We start from the raw sequence: 11707 nt of genomic DNA, 5'->3' as shown, positions 1-11707 counted from the left end.
TTTATTTTCTTCTTTTTTGTTGCCAATTTTTGTTTTATTGTTTTATTGTTTTTTTCTTTTCTTTTTTTCTCTGTTTTGGTTTCTGGGTCCTTTTTTTCTTTTCTTGGTTTTTCAGTTTTTTTTGGGGGGGTTATTCCTTTTTTTTCTTTCTTCTTTTTTAACTTTTATTTGGGTTTCTTGTTTGTTTGGATCTTTCACTTCATATCAATGTTGTTAGGTTGTTTTATTTTGCCTTCTTGTTCTCTTCTGGTGTTCCATTATTGTGTTGTTGATGCTGCTGTTTATATTTGATGTATAATAGTCTTTCTACCTTATTTTGTTACTTTATCCATTTGTATGTGAGCCTTCCCCCACTCCCTCTACAAAAGTCTACAATTCAGACTATCAACTAGCTTCCTTCAAGTCTTTCTCCTCGTCCCCTAACTGCAGCTATTTCTTTAACACACAAAGTTTCTCACATCTCCATACTTAAATATTCTGATAAACACAATAGTCCTACTATTTAATCTTCTCCCATTCTCAACCTGATTCAACCCCATTATACTTAAATTCCTCCACAACCTAATTATATTCTCTACCTTACGTGACTCTTGCACCCATCACCCAAGCTACTCCACCATCACCCAATCCTTACCACTTGAAAAAGTACTGCTTACCTGTTGACTCTTCTAAATCCCTACTACTAAGACTGGTCTATACACAATACCCACAATCAGTGGGAAGAGAACAGAAGAACAGGCCTGAGAACTTCGAAAATATGAGAACCAGGAATAGTGGAGAAACGACAGAAGTCACGAATAGTGACCTACAAGAAATGCAAGAAGGAGAGTTCTGAATCTTGATTTACAATTTGATGAAAGGATTTAAAACAAGTGTAGAGGAGATGAAAGATGAGTTAGAAACACTAAGAAAGAATCAGAAAGAGGTCTGGAATGAAATGAAAGAGTCAATAAGTGAAATGAAGACAGCAATAGAAAGAAATTATGGAAGATTAGATGAAATGGAAAACAAAATATCACTATTAGAAGACAGTACATCCAAAAATGAAAACACGGTCAGCGATATACAGAAATCTTTACAGCAACAAAACCTAAACATCCAGCAAATATGGGATAATATGAAGTGTCCTAACTTACGGATAATAGGCATTGAAGAAGGGATAGAGGTACAGACCAAGGACATCTGTAATCTCTTCAAAGAAATAATTTCAGAGAATTTTCCAAACATGGAAAGAGAATTGGATCTTCATGTCCAGGAGGCATACAGAACACCATTGAGACAGGACCAAAGAAGGACCTCCCCATACCACATAATAACCAAAATGACCAACATAGAGGCTAAGGAAGGAATCTTAAAAGCAGTGAGAACAAAAGGACGGGTGACATATAGAGGCAAAACAATAAGAATCACCCCAACCTATACAACCGAGGTCATGAATGCTAGGAGAGACTGGTACTACATAATTCAGACCCTGAAAGAAAATAACTTCCAACCAAAACTAATCTATCCAGCAAAACTACTATTCAAAATCAATGGGGAAACACAAGTGTTTCAGAATAAACAGAATCTTAAAAAATTCATGAATTCAAAGCCAACACTAGAGAAAATTCTTAAAGAAATTAACCATAAAGAAGAAAAAAGAAGCAGACTTCAGAACCAGAGAAGAGAGGAAGTTAATAAGTGGGTCATTTAAGTAATGAAGAAAGACTAAACCCAATAGTAGACAGAACACAAAATGGCATAAAACAAAAATCATATTTCAATAATATCTCTTAACATCAAAGGACTTAATTTACCAATCAAAAGACATAGACTGGCAATGTGGATTAAAAAACATAATCCAAATATATGCTGTCTGCAAGAAACTCACCTTACAGCCAAAGACATTCACAGACTGAAAGTGAAAGGATGGAAAAAGATATATCATGCTGTTGGAGACCAAAAAGGAGCAGGGGTAGCAACCCTGATATCCAACAAAACAGACTTTAAACTAAAACACATCAGAAGAGACAAATCAGGGCACCTCCTTTTATTAAAAGGAACAATACACCAAGAAGATATAATGATAGTAAATATTTATGCCCCAGATATGGGTGCAACCACATTTGTAAAACAAACCCTTTTGGACATCAGATCCCAAATAGACCCAAACACAATAATTCTGGGAGACTTTAATATACCTCTCACACCATTGGATCGATCTTCAAGGCAAAAGATGAGTAAAGACGCTTTAGAACTAAAGAAAACCATAAAACAAATGAACCTAATAGACATTTACAGAATATTTCAGCCAGGAAGTACAGAATCCACATTCTTCTCAGCAGCTCATGGAACCTTATCCAAAATAGACCATATACTGGGACACAAAGAAAATACCAGCAAATTCAGCTTTTTCACAACGGGTTTGCCACCAGAACACAGGTGTCGTGAAAACCACTGCTAAACGCCAAAATGGGAAAGGAAAAGACTCACATCAACATCGTTGTCATTGGACACGTAGATTCCGGCAAGTCCACCACTACTGGCCATCTCATCTGCAAATGTGGTGGGATCGACAAAAGAACCATTGAGAAGTTCAAAAAGGAGGCTGCCAAGATGGGAAAAGTCTCTTTCAAATATGCCTGGGTCTTGGAAAAATTGAAAGCTGAGCGTGAGCGTGGTATCACCATTGACATCTCCCTGTGGAAATTTGAGACCAGCAAGTATTTTGTGACTATCATCAATGCCCCCGGACACAGAGACTTTATAAAAAAACATGATTACAGGCACATCTCAGGCTGACTGTGCTGTCTTGATTGTTGCTGCTGGTGTTGGTGAATTTGAAGCTGGTATCTCCAAGAATGGACAGACACGTGAGCATGCCCTTCTGCCTTACACACTGGGTGTGAAACAACTGATTGTTGGTGTTAACAAAATGGATTCCACTGAGACACCTTACAGCCAGAAGAGATATGAGGAAATCGTTAAGGAAGTCAGCACCTACATTAAGAAAATTGGCTACAACCCTGACACAGTAGCATTTGTGCCAATTTCTGGTTGGAATGGTGACAACATGCTGGAGCCAAATGCTAACATGCCCTGGTTCAAAGGATGGAAAGTCACCCGTAAAGATGGCAGCGCAAGTGGAACCATACTGCTTGAAGCTTTGGATTGCATTCTGCCACCAACTCGTCCAACTGACAAGCCTCTGCAGCTGCCCCTCCAGGATGTCTACAAAATTGGAGGTATTGGTACTGTCCCTGTGGGCAGAGTGGAGACTGGTGTTCTCAAGCCTGGCATGGTGGTCACCTTTGCTCCGGTCAACGTCACAACTGAAGTGAAATCTGTTGAAATGCACCATGAAGCTCTGAGTGAAGCTCTTCCTGGAGACAATGTGGGCTTCAATGTCAAGAACGTGTCTGTGAAAGATGTTCGTCGTGGCAACGTGGCTGGTGACAGCAAAAATGACCCACCAATGGAAGCAGCTGGTTTCACTGCTCAGGTGATCATCCTGAACCATCCAGGCCAAATCAGTGCTGGCTATGCTCCTGTACTGGATTGTCACACAGCTCACATTGCTTGCAAGTTTGCTGAGCTGAAAGAGAAGATTGACCGCCGTTCTGGTAAGAAGCTGGAAGATGGCCCTAAATTCTTTTTTTATTTTTATTTTTATTTTTATTTTATTTTATTTTATTTTATTTTTTTATTTTTATTTTATTGGTGCACTGTATTCATACATCATAGTGGGATACAAACTTTTGTAGACATACATGCACACATCACCCAGTCAGCCCCCACCCGATCCCCACCCCATTCTCTCCCCATCCCTCCTTCCCCTGCTTGGCTTAGTGGTTGACATCTAGTATTATAGCAATTTATCCAAAATTAAACATGATAATCTCACATAACAGTTTCATTCTTGAAGTCCGGTGATGCTGCCATTGTTGATATGGTTCCAGGCAAGCCTATGTGTGTTGAGAGCTTCTCCGACTATCCTCCTCTGGGTCGTTTTGTTGTTCGTGATATGAGACAGACAGTTGCTGTGGGCATCATCAAAGCAGTGGACAAGAAGGCTGTTGGAGCTGGCAAGGTCACCAAGTCTGCCCAGAAAGCTCAGAAGGCTAAGTGAATATTACCCCTAACACCTGCCACCCCAGTCTTAATCAGTGGTGGAAGAACGGTCTCAGAACTGTTTGTCTCAATTGCCCATTTAAGTTTAATAGAAAAAGACTGGTTAATGATAACAATGCATCGTAAAACCTTCAGAAGGAAAGGAAAATGTTTTGTGGACCATTTGTTTTTTTTTGTGTGTGGCAGTTTTAAGTTATTAGTTTTTAAAATCAGTACTTTTTTAATGAAGAAATATCTACATTTTTTATTATTTTATAGTACAGTTAAGCATCAATGTGGCAGCCAACAGTGGATCACATACATGATGGTGTCCCATAAAATTAGGCTGATAGATATAGTATCCATCTTAGTATGTGCAATCTCACTTTTTTTAAAATTTAATTAAAAAAAATTTTTTTATTGGTGCATTATATTCATACAACTTATTGGGGTAAAAAACTTGTGTGTACAAACATGTACTCATCGCTGATTTAACCCCTACCCAAATCCCACCCCATTCCCTCCCCGTCCCTCCCTCCCTTGCTTGGCTTAGTGATTGACTTCGATATGTTTAAGTACATTGTGAGCTTTAGAGATTTTCCTCTTCCCCCCTCATTTCTCCTCCTTTAGGTTGACTTGTTTGCTCCTCTTTTCTCCCTAACTCTCACATATTAGGGAAAGCATCTGATTTCTTATTTTTTGTGCCTGACTAATCTCACTTAGCATAATGTCCTCCAGTTCCATCCATTTCCCTGAAAATGATGTAATTGAGTTTTTTTTGATGGCTGAGTAAAATTCCATTTTGTACATATCCCACAGTTTTGTAATCCATTCATCTGTTGATGGACATCTTGGCTGGTTCCATAGTTTGGCTATGGTGAATTGTGCAGCTATGAACATAGATACACATGCATTAGTTTGGTACTTTGGTTTCTTTTCTTTTGGATAGATACCCAACAGTGGTATTGCTGGATCAAATGGTAGGTGTGTTCCCATTCTTCTGAGGATTCTCCATACTGTTTTCCAAAGTGGTTGCACTAATTTGCAATCCCACCAACAATGTCTTAGAGTTCCCACTTCTCCACATCCTCGCCAGCATCTGTTGTTGTTTGTGTTTTGAATGATGGCCATTCTAGTTGGAGTTAGGTGAAATCTCAGGGTAGTTTTGATTTTCATCTCTCTGATTGCCAGTGATGTTGAGCATTTTTTCATGCATTTATTGGCCATTTGAATTTCTTCTTTTGTGAAGTGTCTATTTAGTTCATTTGCCCATTTTGTTATTGGATGCTTTGTTTTCTTAGTGTTGAGTTTCTTGAGTTCTCTGTATATTCTAGATATTAGTCCTCTATCGGTGGTGTAGGTGGCAAAAATCTTCTCCCATTCTGTTGGCTCTCGATTGAGATTCTTGATAGTTTCCTTTGCTGAACAGAAGCTCTTCAGTTTCATGAAATCCAATGTATTGATTCTCCTTTTAATTTGTTGTGCCTTTGGGGTCTTATTGAGGAAATGTCAAAAATCAATTGGCTGAAAGTGTGTGGACTTGTTTCCGGGTCTTCTATTCTGCTCCATTGGTCTATATATCTGTTCTTTTGCCAGTACCATGCTGTTTTTATTACAATGGCTTTGTAGTATAGTTTAAAGTCAGGTATTGTGATTCCTCCTGCGTGGTTTTTGTTGCTGAGAACTACCTTGGCTATTCTGGGCTTTTTGTTATTCCAGATAAATTTAAGGACTGATTTTTCTATGTCTGTGAGGAATGATCTTGGTAGTTTAATGGGCATTGCATTAAATCTGTAGATCACTTTTGGGAGGATGGCCATTTTAATGATATTTATTCTGCCAATCCATGAACATGGAAGGTCTTTCCATCTTCTAAGATCTTCTTCGATTTCTTTTTTCAGTGTTTTATAATTTTCTTTGTAGAGATCTTTTACCTCCTTGGTCAAGTTTATTCCTAGGTATTTTAATTTTTGTGGGAGATCCTGAGTGGAAGTGTTTTCTGAATTTCTTTTTCAGTGGATTTATGGTTGGTGTACAGGAAAGCTTCTGATTTTTTAAGATTGATTATGTATCCAGATACCTTGCTGAATTTGTTGATCAGTTCTATAAGCCTTTTGGTTGAGTTTGTTGGGTTTTCTAAATATAGTATCATGTCATCTGCAAATAGTGAAAGCTTAAGTTCTTCTTTTCCTATTTGTACTCCTTTGATTTCCTTTTCTTGCCTTATTGCTCTGGCTAGAGTCTCTATTACTATATTGAAGAGAAGTGGTGATAGTGGACATCCTTGTCTCGTTTCAGTTTTTAGGAGAAATTCTTGAAGTTTTTCCCCATTTAATATGATGTTGGCAGTGGGCTTATTGTAGATTGCCTTAATAATGTTGAGATATGTTCCTTCTATTCCAATTCTCTGCAGTGCTTTTATCATAAATGGATGTTGAATTTTATCAAATGCTTTTTCAGCATCTATTGAGATGATCATGTGGTTTTTGTCTTTGATTCTGTTTATATGATGAATTACATGGATTGATTTTCGTATATTGAACCAGCCTTGCATCCCTGGGATTAACCCTACCTGGTCATGGTGAATGATTTTCTTGATGTGGTTTTGAATGCGTGTTGCTAGTATTTTGTTTAATAGTTTTGCATCCAAGTTCATCAGAGATATAGGCCTGTAGTTTTCCTTCCTTGAACTGTCTTTATTCGGTTTGGGTATTAGTGTGATGTTGGCTTCATAGAATGTATTTGGGAGAGTCCCGGTTTTTTCTATTTCCCGAAATAGTTTGAGTAATATTGGGATTAGTTCTCCTATAAAGGTTTTATAGAATTCACTTGGGAAACCATCTGGTCCTGGGCTTTTCTTTGATGGTAAGCTCTTTATTGCTATTTCAATCTTTTTGATTGTTATTGGTTGGTTTAAGTGTTCTATATCTTCTTGACTCAGTTTAGGATGGTTGTATTTATCTAGGAAGTTGTCGATTTCCTCCAGATTTTCCATTTTGTTGGAGTATAGTTTTTCAAAGTAGTTTCTGATAATCCTCTTGATTTCTACGCTGTCAGTAGTAATGTCTCCTTTTTCACCCCTTATCTTCATAATTTGGGTTGATTCTCTCTTTTTTTTAGTTAGGTTGGCTAGTGGTTTATCAATCTTGTTAATCTTTTCAAGAAACCAGCTTTTGGTTTTGTTGATTTTCTGTATTGTTTTTTTATTCTCTATTTCGTTAATTTCTGCTCTAATTTTAATAATTTCCCATCTTCTGCTGGCTTTGGGGTTCAATTGTTCCTGCTTTTCAAGGGAAAATCAGTACTTTTTAATGGAAACACCTTGACCAAAAATCTGTCACAATTTTGAGACCCATTAAAACAAAAGTTTAATGAGAAAAAAAAAGAAAATACCAGCAAATTCAAAAGATGTAATATAATTCCTTGCATCTTTTCAGACCATAATGGAATAAAAGTAGAAATCAACAACAGGAAAGTCAAAATAAATTATTCAAATACATGGAGATTGAATGATACACTATTGAATAATGAATGGGTAAGAGCAGAAATTAGGGAAGAAATAAAGAAATTTATGGAAACAAATGAAAACAGAGACACAACCAACCAAAATCTATGGGACACTATGAAGGCAGTATTAAGAGGAAAGTTTATTGCATTGAGTGCCCACATAAGGACAGAGAAACATCAAGTAAAGAACCTAATGATAAAACTCAAGGATCTAGAAAGTCTGCAACAGTCTATTCCCCAAGCCAGCAGAAGGCAAGAAATCATTAAAATTAGAGCAGATATAAATGAAATAGAGAACAAAAAAACAAAGAATCAATAAAACAAAAAGTTGGTTCTTTGAAAAGATTAATAGAATTGATAAACCCCTGGGCAACCAAACCAAAAGAAAAATAGAATCAACTCAAATTATCAAAATTAGAAATGAAAAAGGAGATATCACCACAGATAGTGAAGAAATTCAAAAGATTATCAGGAACTACTTTAAAAATTTATACTCCAATAGACTTGAAAACCTGGAAGAAATTGATAGATTTACAAGCACAGTTAACCTTCCTACACTCAGCCAAGAGGACATAGCAAGCCTAAACCAACCAATAGAAACCAAAGAAATAGAAATGGCAATAAACATTCTTCCACCAAAGAAAAGCTTAGGCCCAGATGGGTTTCCAGCTGAATTCTACAAAATCTTCAGTAAACAACTAATACCAATACTTCATAACTTGTTCTGGGAAATTGAAAGAGATGGAACTCTCTGAAATTCCTTCTATGAGGCCAGTATCATATTAATCCCCAAACCAAATAAAGATACCTCAAGAAAGGGAAACTACAGACCAATATCCTTAATGAACATAGATGCAAAAATTCTAAACAATATACAGCCACACACATTCAAAACTATATCAAGAGAATAATACATCATGACCAAGTTGGTTTCATCCCAGAAAAACAAGGCTGGTTCAACATATGCAAATCAATACATGTTATCCACCACATAAATAGAACCAAGAACAAAAACCACATCATTATAGCAATAGATGCTGAAAAAGTATTCGACAAAATCCAACACCCATTTATGTTAAAAACACTGCAGAAAATTGGGATTGAAGGAACGTACTTCAACATCATTAAGGCAATATACTGTAAACCCAAAGCCAACATTATATTGAATGGGGAAAAACTGCAAGAATTTCCTCTAAAATCAGGAACAAGACAAGGATGCCCACTATTACCACTCCTTTTCAATATAGTCCTTGAGACGGAAATCAAATAAATTCACATAGGAAGAGAGGAATTAAAATTATTCTTATTTGCAGATGACATGATCCTTTATCTGGAACACCCAAAAAACTCAACCAAAGGACTTCTGGAACTGATTGACAAATTCAGCAAAGTCGCAGGATACAAAATAAACCTTAAGAAATCAGTGGCTTTTCTTTATGCCAACAGTGAATCCACAATGAAAGAAATAAAGAAAACAATTCCATTCACTATAACCTCAAAACCAATAAAATACCTAGGAATAAACCTAACCCAAGATGTGCAAGACCTCTACAACAAAAACTATAAAACATTAAAGAAAGAAATTGAAGACGACCTTGGAAAATGAAAAGATCTCCCATGCTCATGGATAGGCAGAAAAAATATCATCAAAATGGCCATCTGCCAAAAGTGATCTATAGATTCAATGCAATTCCCATTAAAATACCAGCGACATTCTTCAGAGAAAAATCAATCATGGACTTTATATGAAGAAAGAAAAGACCCAGAATAGCCAAAGCATTTCTCAGTAATAAGAAACATGCAGGAGGCATCACAATCCCAGACTTCAAATTATACTATAGAGGAGTAGTAGTAAAAACAGCATGGTACTGGCACAATAAAAGATATACTGACCAGTGGATTAGAATAGAAGATACAGAAACAAACCCACACATCTTTAGTCAATTAATCTTTGACAAAGGGGCCAAACTCATATGCTGGAGAAAAGACAGCCTTTTCAACAAATGGTGCTGGGAGAACAGGCTAACCATTTGTAAAAAGATGAATCTAAACCCCTATATCTCACCAAGCACAGGAATCAACTCAAGATGGATCAAAGACTTAGAAATTAGACCTGAGACTGTGAAGTTAGTAGAGGAGAGCATAGGTTCAACACTACAACATATTGGCACAGGCAGTAACTTTCTCAACACAACCTCCAAAGCTCAGGAATAAAAGCAAGAATAAACAAGTGGGATCGCATCAAACTAAAAAGTTTCTTCTCATCAAAGGGGCCAAACTCATATGCTGGAGAAAAGACAACCTTTTCAACAAATGGTGCTGGGAGAACAGGCTAACCATTTGTAAAAAGATGAATCTAAACCCCTATATCTCACCAAGCACAGGAATCAATTCAAGATGGATCAAAGACTTAGAAATTAGACCTGAGACTGTGAAGTTAGTAGAGGAGAGCACAGGTTCAACACTACAACATATTGGCACAGGCAGTAACTTTCTCAACACAACCTCCAAAGCTCAGGAATAAAAGCAAGAATAAACAAGTGGGATCGCATCAAACTAAAAAGTTTCTTCTCATCAAAGGAAACTTTCAATAACCTAAAGAGGAAGCCTACAGAATGGGAAAAGATCTTTACCAGCCACCACTCTAATAGGGGGCTAATATCCAGAATATACAAAGAGTTCAAAAGACTCTACACTAGCAAAACAAACAACCCAATCAAGAAATGGGCAAATGAACTAAATAGACACTTCACAAAAGAAGAGATACAAAAGGCCAATAGATACATGAAAAGATGTTCTACATCATCAGGGAGATGCAAATGAAAACTACACTGAGATTCCATCCAACCCCAGTCAGAGTGGCAAGCATAAAGAAATCAAATAACAAGAAATGCTGGTGAGGATGTGGGGAAAGAGGAACTCTTTTTTATTGTTGGTGGGAGTGCAAACTAGTTCATCCACTATGGAGATCTGTGTGGAGATTCTTAAGAAAGGTGGGAATAGATCCACCATATGATTCAGCTCTACCACTCCTGGGTATTTTTCCAAAAGAGTTGAATTCAGAGAAGTATAGCAACATATGCATACCTATGTTCATAGCAGCACAATTTGTAATAGCCAAAATATGGAAGCAACCCAGGTCTCCATCAACAGATGAGGATTGCAAAACTTTGGAAAGAAGAACAAAATCATATCATTTGCCAGAAGTGGAAAGTCCTGGAGAGCAATATATTAAGTGAGATCAGCCCAGCACAGAAGGAGAAGGTACATATGTTTCCTCTAATATGCCCAAACTAGGGAACGTAGAGGATACCAGTGGTACTCCAGGTAAAGGAGGGGAAATACCAGCAAAGCTTGAATGGAAAGATAGGGGAGGAGGAAGACTGAACTTGATTAATGAGTGTCGACATCCGAATATGTGTAAAATTATGAATATGGCATGGTTACCCGGGACAGTCATTGGTGGGAGGGGGGAAGGGAAAACAGGGGCGGGGGGGGGAGCGCACGAAGTATAGTTTAAATGTATACCATATATGTTCAATAAAAAATTAAAAGTAACTAAATAAATATATAATTCAAAAAAAGAGGTAAAGATTACTGATTTAAGAAACTAATTTTGGGATGCATCAAAATTGATGATGAGTAGGTGGTAGATATAGATTGATGGACAGAAAAGTGGTAGTAAATAAGTGACAAAAACTGTTAAATTTAGAGGTCATGTGTATGGATGTTCATGGTCAACTCTTCAAATGTATCTGTATATTTATATGATTTCTTAACAAGACATTAGCACAGTATTCATATAATGCAAATAAATTAAAATGTGAATCAAGAAAAAAAATAACCTAATGACACACCTCAAAGGCCCTTATAAAACAGGAACTGTGTAACCCCAAAGCCAGTAGAAGACAGGACATTATTAAAATCACAGCAGAAATCAGTGAAGTAGAGAATAAAAAAAATACAGAAATTCAACAAAACTAAAAGCTGTTTTCTTGAAAAAATAAACAAGTTAGATGAGTTAATACCCAACCTAAACAAAAGAAATAGAAAGGATCAATGCAAATTATGAAAATAAGAGATGAAAAAGGAGATATTACTATTGACAGTA

At 36.8% G+C, this 11707-nt stretch overlaps 1 pseudogene across 1 annotated transcript; it reads left to right on the top strand.

Annotated features, from left to right (window-relative positions):
- Positions 1-2451: 2451 nt before the first annotated feature.
- On the top strand, positions 2452-4108 carry LOC308277069 (elongation factor 1-alpha 1-like; annotated as a pseudogene). The gene is made up of 2 exons: positions 2452-3623; positions 3891-4108. The product of its transcript is annotated as an elongation factor 1-alpha 1-like (transcript).
- Positions 4109-11707: the final 7599 nt, after the last annotated feature.

Source organism: Muscardinus avellanarius, assembly GCF_963383645.1.
Source record: "Muscardinus avellanarius genome assembly, chromosome: 1".
In the NCBI taxonomy this organism is placed as follows: domain Eukaryota; kingdom Metazoa; phylum Chordata; class Mammalia; order Rodentia; family Gliridae; genus Muscardinus; species Muscardinus avellanarius.
Note: the sequence above shows the minus strand (reverse complement) of the source record. Positions and strands in the feature narration are given on the sequence as shown.